The sequence below is a fragment of the Telmatherina bonti genome (genome assembly GCF_933228915.1).
Source record: "Telmatherina bonti genome assembly, chromosome: 11".
NCBI lineage: Eukaryota > Metazoa > Chordata > Actinopteri > Atheriniformes > Telmatherinidae > Telmatherina > Telmatherina bonti.
Window position 1 is genome coordinate 40230373 of NC_136629.1, and position 19514 is coordinate 40249886.

Sequence of the window (19514 nt, forward strand, 5' to 3'; positions counted from 1 at the left end):
CAACATGATGTCCAACCAAACAACATGATGTCCAACCAAACAACATGATGTCCAACCAGGACATGATGTCCAACTAGGACATGATGTCCAACCAAACAACATGATGTCCAACCAGAACAACATGATGTCCAACCAAACAACATGATGCCCAGCCAAACAACATGATGTCCAACCAAACAACATGATGTCCAACCAGAACAACATGATGTCCAACCAAACAACATGATGTCCAACCAAACAACATGATGTCCAACCAAACAACATGATGTCCAACCAGGACATGTTGTCCAACCAAACAACATGATGTCCAACCAAAAAACATGATGTCCAACCAAAAAACATGATGTCCAACCAGAACAACATGATGTCCAACCAAACAACATGATGTCCAACCAGGACATGTTGTCCAACCAGAACAACATAATGTCCAACCAAACAACATGATGTCCAACCAGGACATGATGTCCAACCAAATAACATGATGTCCAACCAAACAACACGATGTCCAACCAAACAACATGATGTCCAACCAGAGCATGATGTCCAACCAAACAACATGATGTCCAACCAGGACATGATGTCCAACCAAACAACATCATGTCCAACCAGAACATGATGTCCAACCAAACAACATGATGTCCAACCAAACAACATGATGTCCAACCAAAAAACATGATGTCCAACCAGAACATGATGTCCAACCAAACAACATGATGTCCAACCAGAACAACATGATGTCCAACCAAACAACATGATGTCCAACCAAACAGCATGCTGTCCAACCAGGACATGATGTCCAACCAAACAACATGATGTCCAACCAGAACAACATGATGTCCAACCAAACAACATGATGTCCAACCAGAACAACATGATGTACAACCAAACAACATGATGTCCAACCAGGACATGATGTCCAACCAGAACAACATGATGTCCAACCAAACAACATGATATCCAACCAGAACAACATGATGTCCAACCAAACAACATGATGTCCAACCAGAACAACATGATGTCCAACCAAACAACATCATGTCCAACCAGACCATGATGTCCAACCAGAACATGATGTCCAACGAAACACGATGTCCAACCAGAACATGATGTCCAACAAAACAACATGATGTCCAACCAGAACAACATGATGTCCAACCAAACAACATGATGTCCAACCAGAATATGATGTCCAACCAAACAACATGATGTCCAACCAGAACATGATGTCCAACCAGAACATGATGTCAAACCAGGACATGATGTCCAACCAAACAATATGATGTCCAACCAAACAACATGATGTCCAACCAAACAACATGATGTCCAACCAAACAACATGAGGTCCAACCAGAACAACATGATGTCCAACCAAACAACATGATGTCCAACCAGAACAACATGATGTCCAACCAAACAACATGATGTCCAACCAAACAACATGATGTCCAACCGGAACAACATGATGTCCAACCAAACAACATGATGTCCAACCAAAAAACATGCTGTCCAACCAGGACATGATGTCAAACCAAACAACATGATGTCCAACCAAACAACATGATGTCCAACCTGAACAACATGATGTCCAACCAAACAACATGATGTCCAACCAGAACAACATGATGTCCAACCAATCAACATGATGCCCAGCCAAACAACATGATGTCCAACCAAACAACATGATGTCCAACCAGGACATGATGTCCAACTAGGACATGATGTCCAACCAAACAACATGATGTCCAACCAGAACAACATGATGTCCAACCAAACAACATGATGCCCAGCCAAACAACATGATGTCCAACCAAACAACATGATGTCCAACCAGAACAACATGATGTCCAACCAAACAACATGATGTCCAACCAAACAACATGATGTCCAACCAAACAACATGATGTCCAACCAGGACATGATGTCCAACCAAACAACATGATGTCCAACCAAAAAACATGATGTCCAACCAAAAAACATGATGTCCAACCAGAACAACATGATGTCCAACCAAACAACATGATGTCCAACCAGGACATGTTGTCCAACCAGAACAACATAATGTCCAACCAAACAACATGATGTCCAACCAGGACATGATGTCCAACCAAATAACATGATGTCCAACCAAACAACACGATGTCCAACCAAACAACATGATGTCCAACCAGGACATGATGTCCAACCAAACAACATCATTTCCAACCAGAACATGATGTCCAACCAGAACAACACGATGTCCAACCAAACAACATGATGTCCAACTAGGACATGATGTCCAACCAAACAACATGATGTCCAACCAGAACAACATGATGTCCAACCAAACAACATGATGTCCAACCAAACAACATGATGTCCAACCAGGACATGATGTCCAACTAGGACATGATGTCCAACCAAACAACATGATGTCCAACCAGAACAACATGATGTCCAACCAAACAACATGATGCCCAGCCAAACAACATGATGTCCAACCAAACAACATGATGTCCAACCAGAACAACATGATGTCCAACCAAACAACATGATGTCCAACCAAACAACATGATGTCCAACCAAACAACATGATGTCCAACCAGGACATGTTGTCCAACCAAACAACATGATGTCCAACCAAAAAACATGATGTCCAACCAAAAAACATGATGTCCAACCAGAACAACATGATGTCCAACCAAACAACATGATGTCCAACCAGGACATGTTGTCCAACCAGAACAACATAATGTCCAACCAAACAACATGATGTCCAACCAGGACATGATGTCCAACCAAATAACATGATGTCCAACCAAACAACACGATGTCCAACCAAACAACATGATGTCCAACCAGAGCATGATGTCCAACCAAACAACATGATGTCCAACCAGGACATGATGTCCAACCAAACAACATCATGTCCAACCAGAACATGATGTCCAACCAAACAACATGATGTCCAACCAAACAACATGATGTCCAACCAAAAAACATGATGTCCAACCAGAACATGATGTCCAACCAAACAACATGATGTCCAACCAGAACAACATGATGTCCAACCAAACAACATGATGTCCAACCAAACAGCATGCTGTCCAACCAGGACATGATGTCCAACCAAACAACATGATGTCCAACCAGAACAACATGATGTCCAACCAAACAACATGATGTCCAACCAGAACAACATGATGTACAACCAAACAACATGATGTCCAACCAGGACATGATGTCCAACCAGAACAACATGATGTCCAACCAAACAACATGATATCCAACCAGAACAACATGATGTCCAACCAAACAACATGATGTCCAACCAGAACAACATGATGTCCAACCAAACAACATCATGTCCAACCAGACCATGATGTCCAACCAGAACATGATGTCCAACGAAACACGATGTCCAACCAGAACATGATGTCCAACAAAACAACATGATGTCCAACCAGAACAACATGATGTCCAACCAAACAACATGATGTCCAACCAGAATATGATGTCCAACCAAACAACATGATGTCCAACCAGAACATGATGTCCAACCAGAACATGATGTCAAACCAGGACATGATGTCCAACCAAACAATATGATGTCCAACCAAACAACATGATGTCCAACCAAACAACATGATGTCCAACCAAACAACATGAGGTCCAACCAGAACAACATGATGTCCAACCAAACAACATGATGTCCAACCAGAACAACATGATGTCCAACCAAACAACATGATGTCCAACCAAACAACATGATGTCCAACCGGAACAACATGATGTCCAACCAAACAACATGATGTCCAACCAAAAAACATGCTGTCCAACCAGGACATGATGTCAAACCAAACAACATGATGTCCAACCAAACAACATGATGTCCAACCTGAACAACATGATGTCCAACCAAACAACATGATGTCCAACCAGAACAACATGATGTCCAACCAATCAACATGATGTCCAACCAGGACATGATGTCCAACCAGAACAACATGATGTCCAACCAGACCATGATGTCCAACCAAACAACATGATGTCCAACCAGAACAACATGATGTCCAACCAAACAACATGATGTCCAACCAGAACATGATGTCCAACCAAACAACATGATGTCCAACCAGAACATGATGTCCAACCAGAACATGATGTCATACCAGGACATGATGTCCAACCAAACAATATGATGTCCAACCAAACAACATGATGTCCAACCAAACAACATGATGTCCAACCAAACAATATGATGTCCAACCAAACAACATGATGTCCAACTAAACAACATGATGTCCAAACAGACAACATGATGTCCAACCAAACAACATGATGTCCAACCAAACAACATGATGTCCAAACAGACAACATGATGTCCAACCAAACAACATGATGTCCAACCAAACAATATGATGTCCAACCAAACAATATGATGTCCAACCAAACAACATTATGTCCAACCAGACCAACATGATGTCCAACCAAACAACATGATGTCCAATCAAACAACATGATGTCCAACCAGGACATGATGTCCAACCAGAACAACACGATGTCCAACCAAACAACATGATGTCCAACCAAACAACATGATGTCCAACTAGGACATGATGTCCAACCAAATAACATGATGTCCAACCAAAGAACACGATGTCCAACCAAACAACATGATGTCAAACCAGATCATGATGTCCAACCAAAAAACATGATGTCCAACCAGGACATGATGTCCAACCAAACAACATCATGTCCAACCAGAACATTATGTCCAACCAAACAACATGATGTGCAACCAAACAATATGATGTCCAACCAAACAACATGATGTCCAACCAAACAACGTGATGTCCAACCACACAACATGATGTGCAACCAAACAACATGATGTCCAACCAAACAACATGATGTCCAAACAAGACATGATGTCCAACCAAACAACATGATGTCCAACCAGAACAACATGATGTCCAACCAAACAACATGATGCCCAGCCAAACAACATGATGTCCAACCAAACAACATGATGTCCAACCAGAACAACACGATGTCCAACCAAACAACATGATGTCCAACCAAACAACATGATGTCCAACCAAACAACATGATGTCCAACCAGGACATGATGTCCAACCAAACAACATGATGTCCAACCAAACAACATGATGTCCAACCAGAACAACATGATGTCCAACCAAACAACATGATGTCCAACCAAACAACATGATGTCCAACCAGAACAACATGATGTCCAACCAAACAACATGATGTCCAACCAGGACATGTTGTCCAACCAGAACAACATAATGTCCAACCAAACAACATGATGTCCAACCAGGACATGATGTCCAACCAAATAACATGATGTCCAACCAAACAACACGATGTCCAACCAAACAACATGATGTCCAACCAGAGCATGATGTCCAACCAAACAACATGATGTCCAACCAGGACATGATGTCCAAACAAACAACATCATGTCCAACCAGAACATGATGTCCAACCAAACAACATGATGTCCAACCAAACAACATGATGTCCAACCAAAAAACATGATGTCCAACCAGAACATGATGTCCAACCAAACAACATGATGTCCAACCAGAACAACATGATGTCCAACCAAACAACATGATGTCCAACCAAACAACATGCTGTCCAACCAGGACATGATGTCCAACCAAACAACATGATGTCCAACCAAACAACTTGATGTCCAACCAGAACAACATGATGTCCAACCAAACAACATGATGTCCAACCAGAACAACATGATGTCCAACCAAACAACATGATGTCCAACCAGGACATGATGTCCAACCAGAACAACATGATGTCCAACCAAACAACATGATGTCCAACCAGAACAACATGATGTCCAACCAAACAACATGATGTCCAACCAGAACAACATGATGTCCAACCAAACAACATCATGTCCAACCAGACCATGATGTCCAACCAGAACATGATGTCCAACGAAACACGATGTCCAACCAGAACATGATGTCCAACAAAACAACATGATGTCCATCCAGAACAACATGATGTCCAACCAAACAACATGATGTCCAACCAAACAACATGATGTCCAACCAAACAACATGATGTCCAACCAGGACATGATGTCCAACCAAACAACATGATGTCCAACCAAACAACATGATGTCCAACCAGAACAACATGATGTCCAACCAAACAACATGATGTCCAACCAAACAACATGATGTCCAACCAGAACAACATGATGTCCAACCAAACAACATGATGTCCAACCAGGACATGTTGTCCAACCAGAACAACATAATGTCCAACCAAACAACATGATGTCCAACCAGGACATGATGTCCAACCAAACAACATGATGTCCAACCAAACAACACGATGTCCAACCAAACAACATGATGTCCAACCAGAGCATGATGTCCAACCAAACAACATGATGTCCAACCAGGACATGATGTCCAACCAAACAACATCATGTCCAACCAGAACATGATGTCCAACCAAACAACATGATGTCCAACCAAACAACATGATGTCCAACCAAAAAACATGATGTCCAACCAGAACATGATGTCCAACCAAACAACATGATGTCCAACCAGAACAACATGATGTCCAACCAAACAACATGATGTCCAACCAAACAACATGCTGTCCAACCAGGACATGATGTCCATCCAAACAACATGATGTCCAACCAAACAACTTGATGTCCAACCAGAACAACATGATGTCCAACCAAACAACATGATGTCCAACCAGAACAACATGATGTCCAACCAAACAACATGATGTCCAACCAGGACATGATGTCCAACCAGAACAACATGATGTCCAACCAAACAACATGATGTCCAACCAGAACAACATGATGTCCAACCAAACAACATGATGTCCAACCAGAACAACATGATGTCCAACCAAACAACATCATGTCCAACCAGACCATGATGTCCAACCAGAACATGATGTCCAACGAAACACGATGTCCAACCAGAACATGATGTCCAACAAAACAACATGATGTCCATCCAGAACAACATGATGTCCAACCAAACAACATGATGTCCAACCAGAACATGATGTCCAACCAAACAACATTATGTCCAACCAGAACATGGTGTCCAACCAGAACATGATGTCAAACCAGGACATGATGTCCAACCAAACAATATGATGTCCAACCAAACAACATGATGTCCAACCAAACAACATGATGTCCAACCAAACAACATGAGGTCCAACCAGAACAACATGATGTCCAACCAAACAACATGATGTCAAACCAGAACAACATGATGTCCAACCTCACAACATGATGTCCAACCAAACAACATGATGTCCAACCAGAACAACATGATGTCCAACCAAACAACATGATGTCCAACCAAAAAACATGCTGTCCAACCAGGACATGATGTCAAACCAAACAACATGATGTCCAACCAAACAACATGATGTCCAACCAGAACAACATGATGTCCAACCAAACAATATGATGTCCAACCAGAACAACATGATGTCCAACCAAACAACATGATGTCCAACCAGGACATGATGTCCAACCAGAACAACATGATGTCCAATCAAACAACATGATGTCCAACCAAACAACATGATGTCCAACCAGAACAACATGATGTCCAACCAAACAACATCATGTCCAACCAGACCATGATGTCCAACCAAACAACATGATGTTCAACCAGAACAACATGATGTCCAACCAAACAACATGATGTCCAACCAGAACATGATGTCCAACCAAACAACATGATGTCCAACCAGAACATGATGTCAAACCAGGACATGATGTCCAACCAAACAATATGATGTCCAACCAGAACAACACGATGTCCAACCAAACAACATGATGTCCAACCAAACAACATGATGTCCAACCAAACAACATGATGTCCAACCAGGACATGATGTCCAACAAAACAACATGATGTCCAACCAAACAACATGATGTCCAACCAGAACAACATGATGTCCAACCAAACAACATGATGTCCAACCAAACAACATGATGTCCAACCAGAACAACATGATGTCCAACCAAACAACATGATGTCCAACCAAACAACATGATGTCCAACCAAACAACATGATGTCCAACCACAACAACATGATGTCCAACCAAACAACATGATGTCCAACCAGGACATGATGTCCAACCAGAAAAACATGATGTCCAACCAAACAACATGATGTCCAACTAGGACATGATGTCCAACCAAATAACATGATGTCCAACCAGAACAACATGATGTCCAACCAAACAACATGATGTCCAACCAAACAACATGATGTCCAACCAGGACATGATGTCCAACCAAACAACATGATGTCCAACCAGAACAACATGATGTCCAACCAAACAACATGATGCCCAACCAAACAACATGATGTCCAACCAAACAACATGATGTCCAACCAGAACAACACGATGTCCAACCAAGCAACATGATGTCCAACCAAACAACATGATGTCCAACCAAACAACATGATGTCCAACCAAACAACATGATGTCCAACCAGGACATGATGTCCAACCAAACAACATGATGTCCAACCAAACAACATGATGTCCAACCAGAACAACATGATGTCCAACCAAACAACATGATGTCCAACCAAACAACATGATGTCCAACCAGAACAACATGATGTCCAACCAAACATGATGTCCAACCAGGACATGTTGTCCAACCAGAACAACATAATGTCCAACCAAACAACATGATGTCCAACCAGGACATGATGTCCAACCAAATAACATGATGTCCAACCAAACAACACGATGTCCAACCAAACAACATGATGTCCAACCAGAACATGATGTCCAACCAAACAACATGATGTCCAACCAGGACATGATGTCCAACCAAACAACATCATGTCCAACCAGAACATGATGTCCAACCAAACAACATGATGTCCAACCAAACAACATGATGTCCAACCAAAAAACATGATGTCCAACCAGGACATGATGTCCAACCAAACAACATGATGTCCAACCAGAACAACATGATGTCCAACCAAACAACATGATGTCCACCCAAACAACATGATGTCCAACCAAACAACATGATGTCCAACCAGAACAACATGATGTCCAACCAGGACATGATGTCCAACCAGAACAACATGATGTCCAACCAAACAACATGATGTCCAACTAGGACATGATGTCCAACCAAATAACATGATGTCCAACCAAAGAACACGATGTCCAACCAAACAACATGATGTCCAACCAGAGCATGATGTCCAACCAAAAAACATGATGTCCAACCAGGACATGATGTCCAACTAAACAACATCATGTCCAACCAGAACATTATGTCCAACCAAACAACATGATGTGCAACCAAACAACATGATGTCCAACCAAACAACATGATGTCCAACCACACAACATGATGTGCAACCAAACAACATGATGTCCAACCAAACAACATGATGTCCAACTAGGACATGATGTCCAACCAAACAACATGATGTCCAACCAGAACAACATGATGTCCAACCAAACAACATGATGCCCAGCCAAACAACATGATGTCCAACCAAACAACATGATGTCCAACCAGAACAACACGATGTCCAACCAAACAACATGATGTCCAACCAAACAACATGATGTCCAACCAAACAACATGATGTCCAACCAGGACATGATGTCCAACTAGGACATGATGTCCAACCAAACAACATGATGTCCAACCAGAACAACATGATGTCCAACCAAACAACATGATGCCCAGCCAAACAACATGATGTCCAACCAAACAACATGATGTCCAACCAGAACAACATGATGTCCAACCAAACAACATGATGCCCAGCCAAACAACATGATGTCCAACCAAACAACATGATGTCCAACCAGAACAACATGATGTCCAACCAAACAACATGATGTCCAACCAAACAACATGATGTCCAACCAAACAACATGATGTCCAACCAAACAACATGATGTCCAACCAGGACATGATGTCCAACCAAACAACATGATGTCCAACCAAAAAACATGATGTCCAACCAAAAAACATGATGTCCAACCAGAACAACATGATGTCCAACCAAACAACATGATGTCCAACCAGGACATGTTGTCCAACCAGAACAACATAATGTCCAACCAAACAACATGATGTCCAACCAGGACATGATGTCCAACCAAATAACATGATGTCCAACCAAACAACACGATGTCCAACCAAACAACATGATGTCCAACCAGAGCATGATGTCCAACCAAACAACATGATGTCCAACCAGGACATGATGTCCAACCAAACAACATCATGTCCAACCAGAACATGATGTCCAACCAAACAACATGATGTCCAACCAAACAACATGATGTCCAACCAAAAAACATGATGTCCAACCAGAACATGATGTCCAACCAAACAACATGATGTCCAACCAGAACAACATGATGTCCAACCAAACAACATGATGTCCAACCAGAACAACATGATGTCCAACCAGGACATGATGTCCAACCAGAACAACATGATGTCCAACCAAACAACATGATGTCCAACTAGGACATGATGTCCAACCAAATAACATGATGTCCAACCAGGACATGATGTCCAACCAAACAACATCATGTCCAACCAGAACATGATGTCCAACCAAACAACATGATGTCCAACCAAACAACATGATGTCCAACCAAACAACATGATGTCCAACCAGAACAACATGATGTCCAACCAAACAACATGATGTCCACCCAAACAACATGATGTCCAACCAAACAACATGATGTCCAACCAGAACAACATGATGTCCAACCAGGACATGATGTCCAACCAGAACAACATGATGTCCAACCAAACAACATGATGTCCAACTAGGACATGATGTCCAACCAAATAACATGATGTCCAACCAAAGAACACGATGTCCAACCAAACAACATGATGTCCAACCAGAGCATGATGTCCAACCAAAAAACATGATGTCCAACCAGGACATGATGTCCAACTAAACAACATCATGTCCAACCAGAACATTATGTCCAACCAAACAACATGATGTGCAACCAAACAACATGATGTCCAACCAAACAACATGATGTCCAACCACACAACATGATGTGCAACCAAACAACATGATGTCCAACCAAACAACATGATGTCCAACTAGGACATGATGTCCAACCAAACAACATGATGTCCAACCAGAACAACATGATGTCCAACCAAACAACATGATGCCCAGCCAAACAACATGATGTCCAACCAAACAACATGATGTCCAACCAGAACAACACGATGTCCAACCAAACAACATGATGTCCAACCAAACAACATGATGTCCAACCAAACAACATGATGTCCAACCAGGACATGATGTCCAACTAGGACATGATGTCCAACCAAACAACATGATGTCCAACCAGAACAACATGATGTCCAACCAAACAACATGATGCCCAGCCAAACAACATGATGTCCAACCAAACAACATGATGTCCAACCAGAACAACATGATGTCCAACCAAACAACATGATGCCCAGCCAAACAACATGATGTCCAACCAAACAACATGATGTCCAACCAGAACAACATGATGTCCAACCAAACAACATGATGTCCAACCAAACAACATGATGTCCAACCAAACAACATGATGTCCAACCAAACAACATGATGTCCAACCAGGACATGATGTCCAACCAAACAACATGATGTCCAACCAAAAAACATGATGTCCAACCAAAAAACATGATGTCCAACCAGAACAACATGATGTCCAACCAAACAACATGATGTCCAACCAGGACATGTTGTCCAACCAGAACAACATAATGTCCAACCAAACAACATGATGTCCAACCAGGACATGATGTCCAACCAAATAACATGATGTCCAACCAAACAACACGATGTCCAACCAAACAACATGATGTCCAACCAGAGCATGATGTCCAACCAAACAACATGATGTCCAACCAGGACATGATGTCCAACCAAACAACATCATGTCCAACCAGAACATGATGTCCAACCAAACAACATGATGTCCAACCAAACAACATGATGTCCAACCAAAAAACATGATGTCCAACCAGAACATGATGTCCAACCAAACAACATGATGTCCAACCAGAACAACATGATGTCCAACCAAACAACATGATGTCCAACCAAACAACATGCTGTCCAACCAGGACATGATGTCCAACCAAACAACATGATGTCCAACCAGAACAACATGATGTCCAACCAAACAACATGATGTCCAACCAGAACAACATGATGTACAACCAAACAACATGATGTCCAACCAGGACATGATGTCCAACCAGAACAACATGATGTCCAACCAAACAACATGATATCCAACCAGAACAACATGATGTCCAACCAAACAACATGATGTCCAACCAGAACAACATGATGTCCAACCAAACAACATCATGTCCAACCAGACCATGATGTCCAACCAGAATATGATGTCCAACCAAACAACATGATGTCCAACCAGAACATGATGTCCAACCAGAACATGATGTCAAACCAGGACATGATGTCCAACCAAACAATATGATGTCCAACCAAACAACATGATGTCCAACCAAACAACATGATGTCCAACCAAACAACATGAGGTCCAACCAGAACAACATGATGTCCAACCAAACAACATGATGTCCAACCAGAACAACATGATGTCCAACCAAACAACATGATGTCCAACCAAACAACATGATGTCCAACCAGAACAACATGATGTCCAACCAAACAACATGATGTCCAACCAAAAAACATGCTGTCCAACCAGGACATGATGTCAAACCAAACAACATGATGTCCAACCAAACAACATGATGTCCAACCTGAACAACATGATGTCCAACCAAACAACATGATGTCCAACCAGAACAACATGATGTCCAACCAATCAACATGATGTCCAACCAGGACATGATGTCCAACCAGAACAACATGATGTCCAACCAGACCATGATGTCCAACCAAACAACATGATGTCCAACCAGAACAACATGATGTCCAACCAAACAACATGATGTCCAACCAGAACATGATGTCCAACCAAACAACATGATGTCCAACCAGAACATGATGTCCAACCAGAACATGATGTCAAACCAGGACATGATGTCCAACCAAACAATATGATGTCCAACCAAACCACATGATGTCCAACCAAACAACATGATGTCCAACCAAACAATATGATGTCCAACCAAACAACATGATGTCCAACTAAACAACATGATGTCCAAACAGACAACATGATGTCCAACCAAACAACATGATGTCCAACCAAACAACATGATGTCCAAACAGACAACATGATGTCCAACCAAACAACATGATGTCCAACCAAACAATATGATGTCCAACCAAACAACATGATGTCCAACCAAACAACATGATGTCCAACCAGACCAACATGATGTCCAACCAAACAACATGATGTCCAATCAAACAACATGATGTCCAACCAGGACATGATGTCCAACCAGAACAACACGATGTCCAACCAAACAACATGATGTCCAACCAAACAACATGATGTCCAACCAAACAACATGATGTCCAACCAGGACATGATGTCCAACCAGAACAACACGATGTCCAACCAGGACATGATGTCCAACCAAACAACATGATGTCCAACCAAACAACATGATGTCCAACCAGGACATGATGTCCAACAAAACAACATGATGTCCAACCAAATAACATGATGTCCAACCAAACAACATGATGTCCAACCAAACAACATGATGTCCAACCAAACAACATGATGTCCAACCAGAACAACATGATGTCCAACCAAACAACATGATGTCCAACCAAACAACATGATGTCCAACCACAACAACATGATGTCCAACCAAACAACATGATGTCCAACCAGGACATGATGTCCAACCAAATAACATGATGTCCAACCAAAGAACACGATGTCCAACCAAACAACATGATGTCCAACCAGAGCATGATGTCCAACCAAAAAAACATGATGTCCAACCAGGACATGATGTCCAACCAAACAACATCATGTCCAACCAGAACATTATGTCCAACCAAACAACATGATGTGCAACCGAACAATATGATGTCCAACCAAACAACATGATGTCCAACCAAACAACATGATATCCAACCAGGACATGATGTCCAACCAAACAACATGATGTCCAACCAGAACAACATGATGTCCAACCAAACAACATGATGTCCAACCAAACAACATGATGTCCAACCAAACAACATGATGTCCAACCAGAACAACATGATGTCCAACCAAACAACATGATGTCCAACCAGGACATGATGTCCAACCAGAACAACATGATGTCCAACCAAACAACATGATGTCCAACTAGGACATGATGTCCAACCAAATAACATGATGTCCAACCAAAGAACACGATGTCCAACCAAACAACATGATGTCCAACCAGAGCATGATGTCCAACCAAACAACATCATGTCCAACCAGAACATTATGTCCAACCAAACAACATGATGTGCAACCAAACAATATGATGTCCAACCAAACAACATGATGTCCAACCAAACAACGTGGTGTCCAACCACACAACATGATGTGCAACCAAACAACATGATGTCCAACCAAACAACATGATGTCCAACTAGGACATGATGTCCAACCAAACAACATGATGTCCAACCAGAACAACATGATGTCCAACCAAACAACATGATGCCCAGCCAAACAACATGATGTCCAACCAAACAACATGATGTCCAACCAGAACAACACGATGTCCAACCAAACAACATGATGTCCAACCAAACAACATGATGTCCAACCAAACAACATGATGTCCAACCAGGACATGATGTCCAACCAAACAACATGATGTCCAACCAAACAACATGATGTCCAACCAGAACAACATGATGTCCAACCAAACAACATGATGTCCAACCAAACAACATGATGTCCAACCAGAACAACATGATGTCCAACCAAACAACATGATGTCCAACCAGGACATGTTGTCCAACCAGAACAACATAATGTCCAACCAAACAACATGATGTCCAACCAGGACATGATGTCCAACCAAATAACATGATGTCCAACCAAACAACACGATGTCCAACCAAACAACATGATGTCCAACCAGAGCATGATGTCCAACCAAACAACATGATGTCCAACCAGAACAACATGATGTCCAACCAAACAACATGATGTCCAACCAGGACATGATGTCCAACCAGAACAACATAATGTCCAACCAAACAACATGATGTCCAACCAGGACATGATGTCCAACCAAATAACATGATGTCCAACCAAACAACACGATGTCCAACCAAACAACATGATGTCCAACCAGAGCATGATGTCCAACCAAACAACATGATGTCCAACCAGGACATGATGTCCAACCAAACAACATCATGTCCAACCAGAACATGATGTCCAACCAAACAACATGATGTCCAACCAAACAACATGATGTCCAACCAAAAAACATGATGTCCAACCAGAACATGATGTCCAACCAAACAACATGATGTCCAACCAGAACAACATGATGTCCAACCAAACAACATGATGTCCAACCAAACAACATGCTGTCCAACCAGGACATGATGTCCAACCAAACAACATGATGTCCAACCAAACAACATGATGTCCAACCAGAACAACATGATGTCCAACCAAACAACATGATGTCCAACCAGAACAACATGATGTCCAACCAAACAACATGATGTCCAACCAGGACATGATGTCCAACCAGAACAACATGATGTCCAACCAAACAACATGATGTCCAACCAGAACAACATGATGTCCAACCAAACAACATCATGTCCAACCAGAACAACATGATGTCCAACCAAACAACATCATGTCCAACCAGACCATGATGTCCAACCTGAACTTGATGTCCAACGAAACACGATGTCCAACCAGAACATGATGTCCAACAAAACAACATGATGTCCAACCAGAACAACATGATGTCCAACCAAACAACATGATGTCCAACCAGAACCTGATGTCCAACCAAACAACATTATGTCCAACCAGAACATGATGTCCAACCATAACATGATGTCAAACCAGGACATGATGTCCAACCAAACAATATGATGTCCAACCAGAACAACATGATGTCCAACCAAACAACATGATGTCCAACCAGGACATGATGTCCAACCAGAACAACATGATGTCCAACCAAACAACATGATGTCCAACCAGAACAACATGATGTCCAACCAAACAACATCATGTCCAACCAGAACAACATGATGTCCAACCAAACAACATCATGTCCAACCAGACCATGATGTCCAACCTGAACTTGATGTCCAACGAAACACGATGTCCAACCAGAACATGATGTCCAACAAAACAACATGATGTCCAACCAGAACAACATGATGTCCAACCAAACAACATGATGTCCAACCAGAACCTGATGTCCAACCAAACAACATTATGTCCAACCAGAACATGATGTCCAACCATAACATGATGTCAAACCAGGACATGATGTCCAACCAAACAATATGATGTCCAACCAAACAACATGATGTCCAACCAAACAACATGATGTCCAACCAAATAACATGAGGTCCAACCAGAACAACATGATGTCCAACCAAACAACATGATGTCCAACCAGAACAACATGATGTCCAACCAAACAACATGATGTCCAACCAAACAACATGATGTCCAACCAGAACAACATGATGTCCAACCAAACAACATGATGTCCAACCAAAAAACATGCTGTCCAACCAGGACATGATGTCAAACCAAAAAACATGATGTCCAACCAAACAACATGATGTCCAACCAGAACAACATGATGTCCAACCAAACAACATGATGTCCAACCAGAACAACATGATGTCCAACCAAACAACATGATGTCCAACCAGGACATGATGTCCAACCAGAACAACATGATGTCAAATCAAACAACATGATGTCCAACCAAACAACATGATGTCCAACCAGAACAACATGATGTCCAACCAAAAAACATCATGTCCAACCAGACCATGATGTCCAACCAAACAACATGATGTCCAACCAGAACAACATGATGTCCAACCAAACAACATGATGTCCAACCAGAACATGATGTCCAACCAAACAACATGATGTCCAACCAGAACATGATGTCAAACCAGGACATGATGTCCAACTAAAAAATATGATGTCCAACCAGAACAACACGATGTCCAACCAAACAACATGATGTCCAACCAGGACATGATGTCCAACCAAACAACATGATGTCCAACCAGGACATGTTGTCCAACCAGAACAACATAATGTCCAACCAAACAACATGATGTCCAACCAGGACATGATGTCCAACCAAATAACATGATGTCCAACCAAACAACACGATGTCCAACCAAACAACATGATGTCCAACCAGAGCATGATGTCCAACCAAACAACATGATGTCCAACCAGAACAACATGATGTCCAACCAAACAACATGATGTCCAACCAGGACATGATGTCCAACCAGAACAACATAATGTCCAACCAAACAACATGATGTCCAACCAGGACATGATGTCCAACCAAATAACATGATGTCCAACCAAACAACACGATGTCCAACCAAACAACATGATGTCCAACCAGAGCATGATGTCCAACCAAACAACATGATGTCCAACCAGGACATGATGTCCAACCAAACAACATCATGTCCAACCAGAACATGATGTCCAACCAAACAACATGATGTCCAACCAAACAACATGATGTCCAACCAAAAAACATGATGTCCAACCAGAACATGATGTCCAACCAAACAACATGATGTCCAACCAGAACAACATGATGTCCAACCAAACAACATGATGTCCAACCAAACAACATGCTGTCCAACCAGGACATGATGTCCAACCAAACAACATGATGTCCAACCAAACAACATGATGTCCAACCAGAACAACATGATGTCCAACCAAACAACATGATGTCCAACCAGAACAACATGATGTCCAACCAAACAACATGATGTCCAACCAGGACATGATGTCCAACCAGAACAACATGATGTCCAACCAAACAACATGATGTCCAACCAGAACAACATGATGTCCAACCAAACAACATGATGTCCAACCAGAACAACATGATGTCCAACCAAACAACATCATGTCCAACCAGACCATGATGTCCAACCTGAACTTGATGTCCAACGAAACACGATGTCCAACCAGAACATGATGTCCAACAAAACAACATGATGTCCAACCAGAACAACATGATGTCCAACCAAACAACATGATGTCCAACCAGAACCTGATGTCCAACCAAACAACATTATGTCCAACCAGAACATGATGTCCAACCATAACATGATGTCAAACCAGGACATGATGTCCAACCAAACAATATGATGTCCAACCAAACAACATGATGTCCAACCAAACAACATGATGTCCAACCAAATAACATGAGGTCCAACCAGAACAACATGATGTCCAACCAAACAACATGATGTCCAACCAGAACAACATGATGTCCAACCAAACAACATGATGTCCAACCAAACAACATGATGTCCAACCAGAACAACATGATGTCCAACCAAACAACATGATGTCCAACCAAAAAACATGCTGTCCAACCAGGACATGATGTCAAACCAAAAAACATGATGTCCAACCAAACAACATGATGTCCAACCAGAACAACATGATGTCCAACCAAACAACATGATGTCCAACCAGAACAACATGATGTCCAACCAAACAACATGATGTCCAACCAGGACATGATGTCCAACCAGAACAACATGATGTCAAATCAAACAACATGATGTCCAACCAAACAACATGATGTCCAACCAGAACAACATGATGTCCAACCAAAAAACATCATGTCCAACCAGACCATGATGTCCAACCAAACAACATGATGTCCAACCAGAACAACATGATGTCCAACCAAACAACATGATGTCCAACCAGAACATGATGTCCAACCAAACAACATGATGTCCAACCAGAACATGATGTCAAACCAGGACATGATGTCCAACTAAAAAATATGATGTCCAACCAGAACAACACGATGTCCAACCAAACAACATGATGTCCAACCAGAGCATGATGTCCAACCAAACAACATGATGTCCAACCAGGACATGATGTCCAACCAAACAACATGATGTCCAACCAGAACATGATGTCCAACCAAACAACATGATGTCCAACCAAACAACATGATGTCCAACCAGAACAACATGATGTCCAACCAAACAACATGATGTCCAACCAAAAAACATGCTGTCCAACCAGGACATGATGTCAAACCAAACAACATGATGTCCAACCAAACAACATGATGTCCAACCAGAACAACATGATGTCCAACCAAACAACATGATGTCCAACCAGAACAACATGATGTCCAACCAAACAACATGATGTCCAACCAGGACATGATGTCCAACCAGAACAACATGATGTCCAA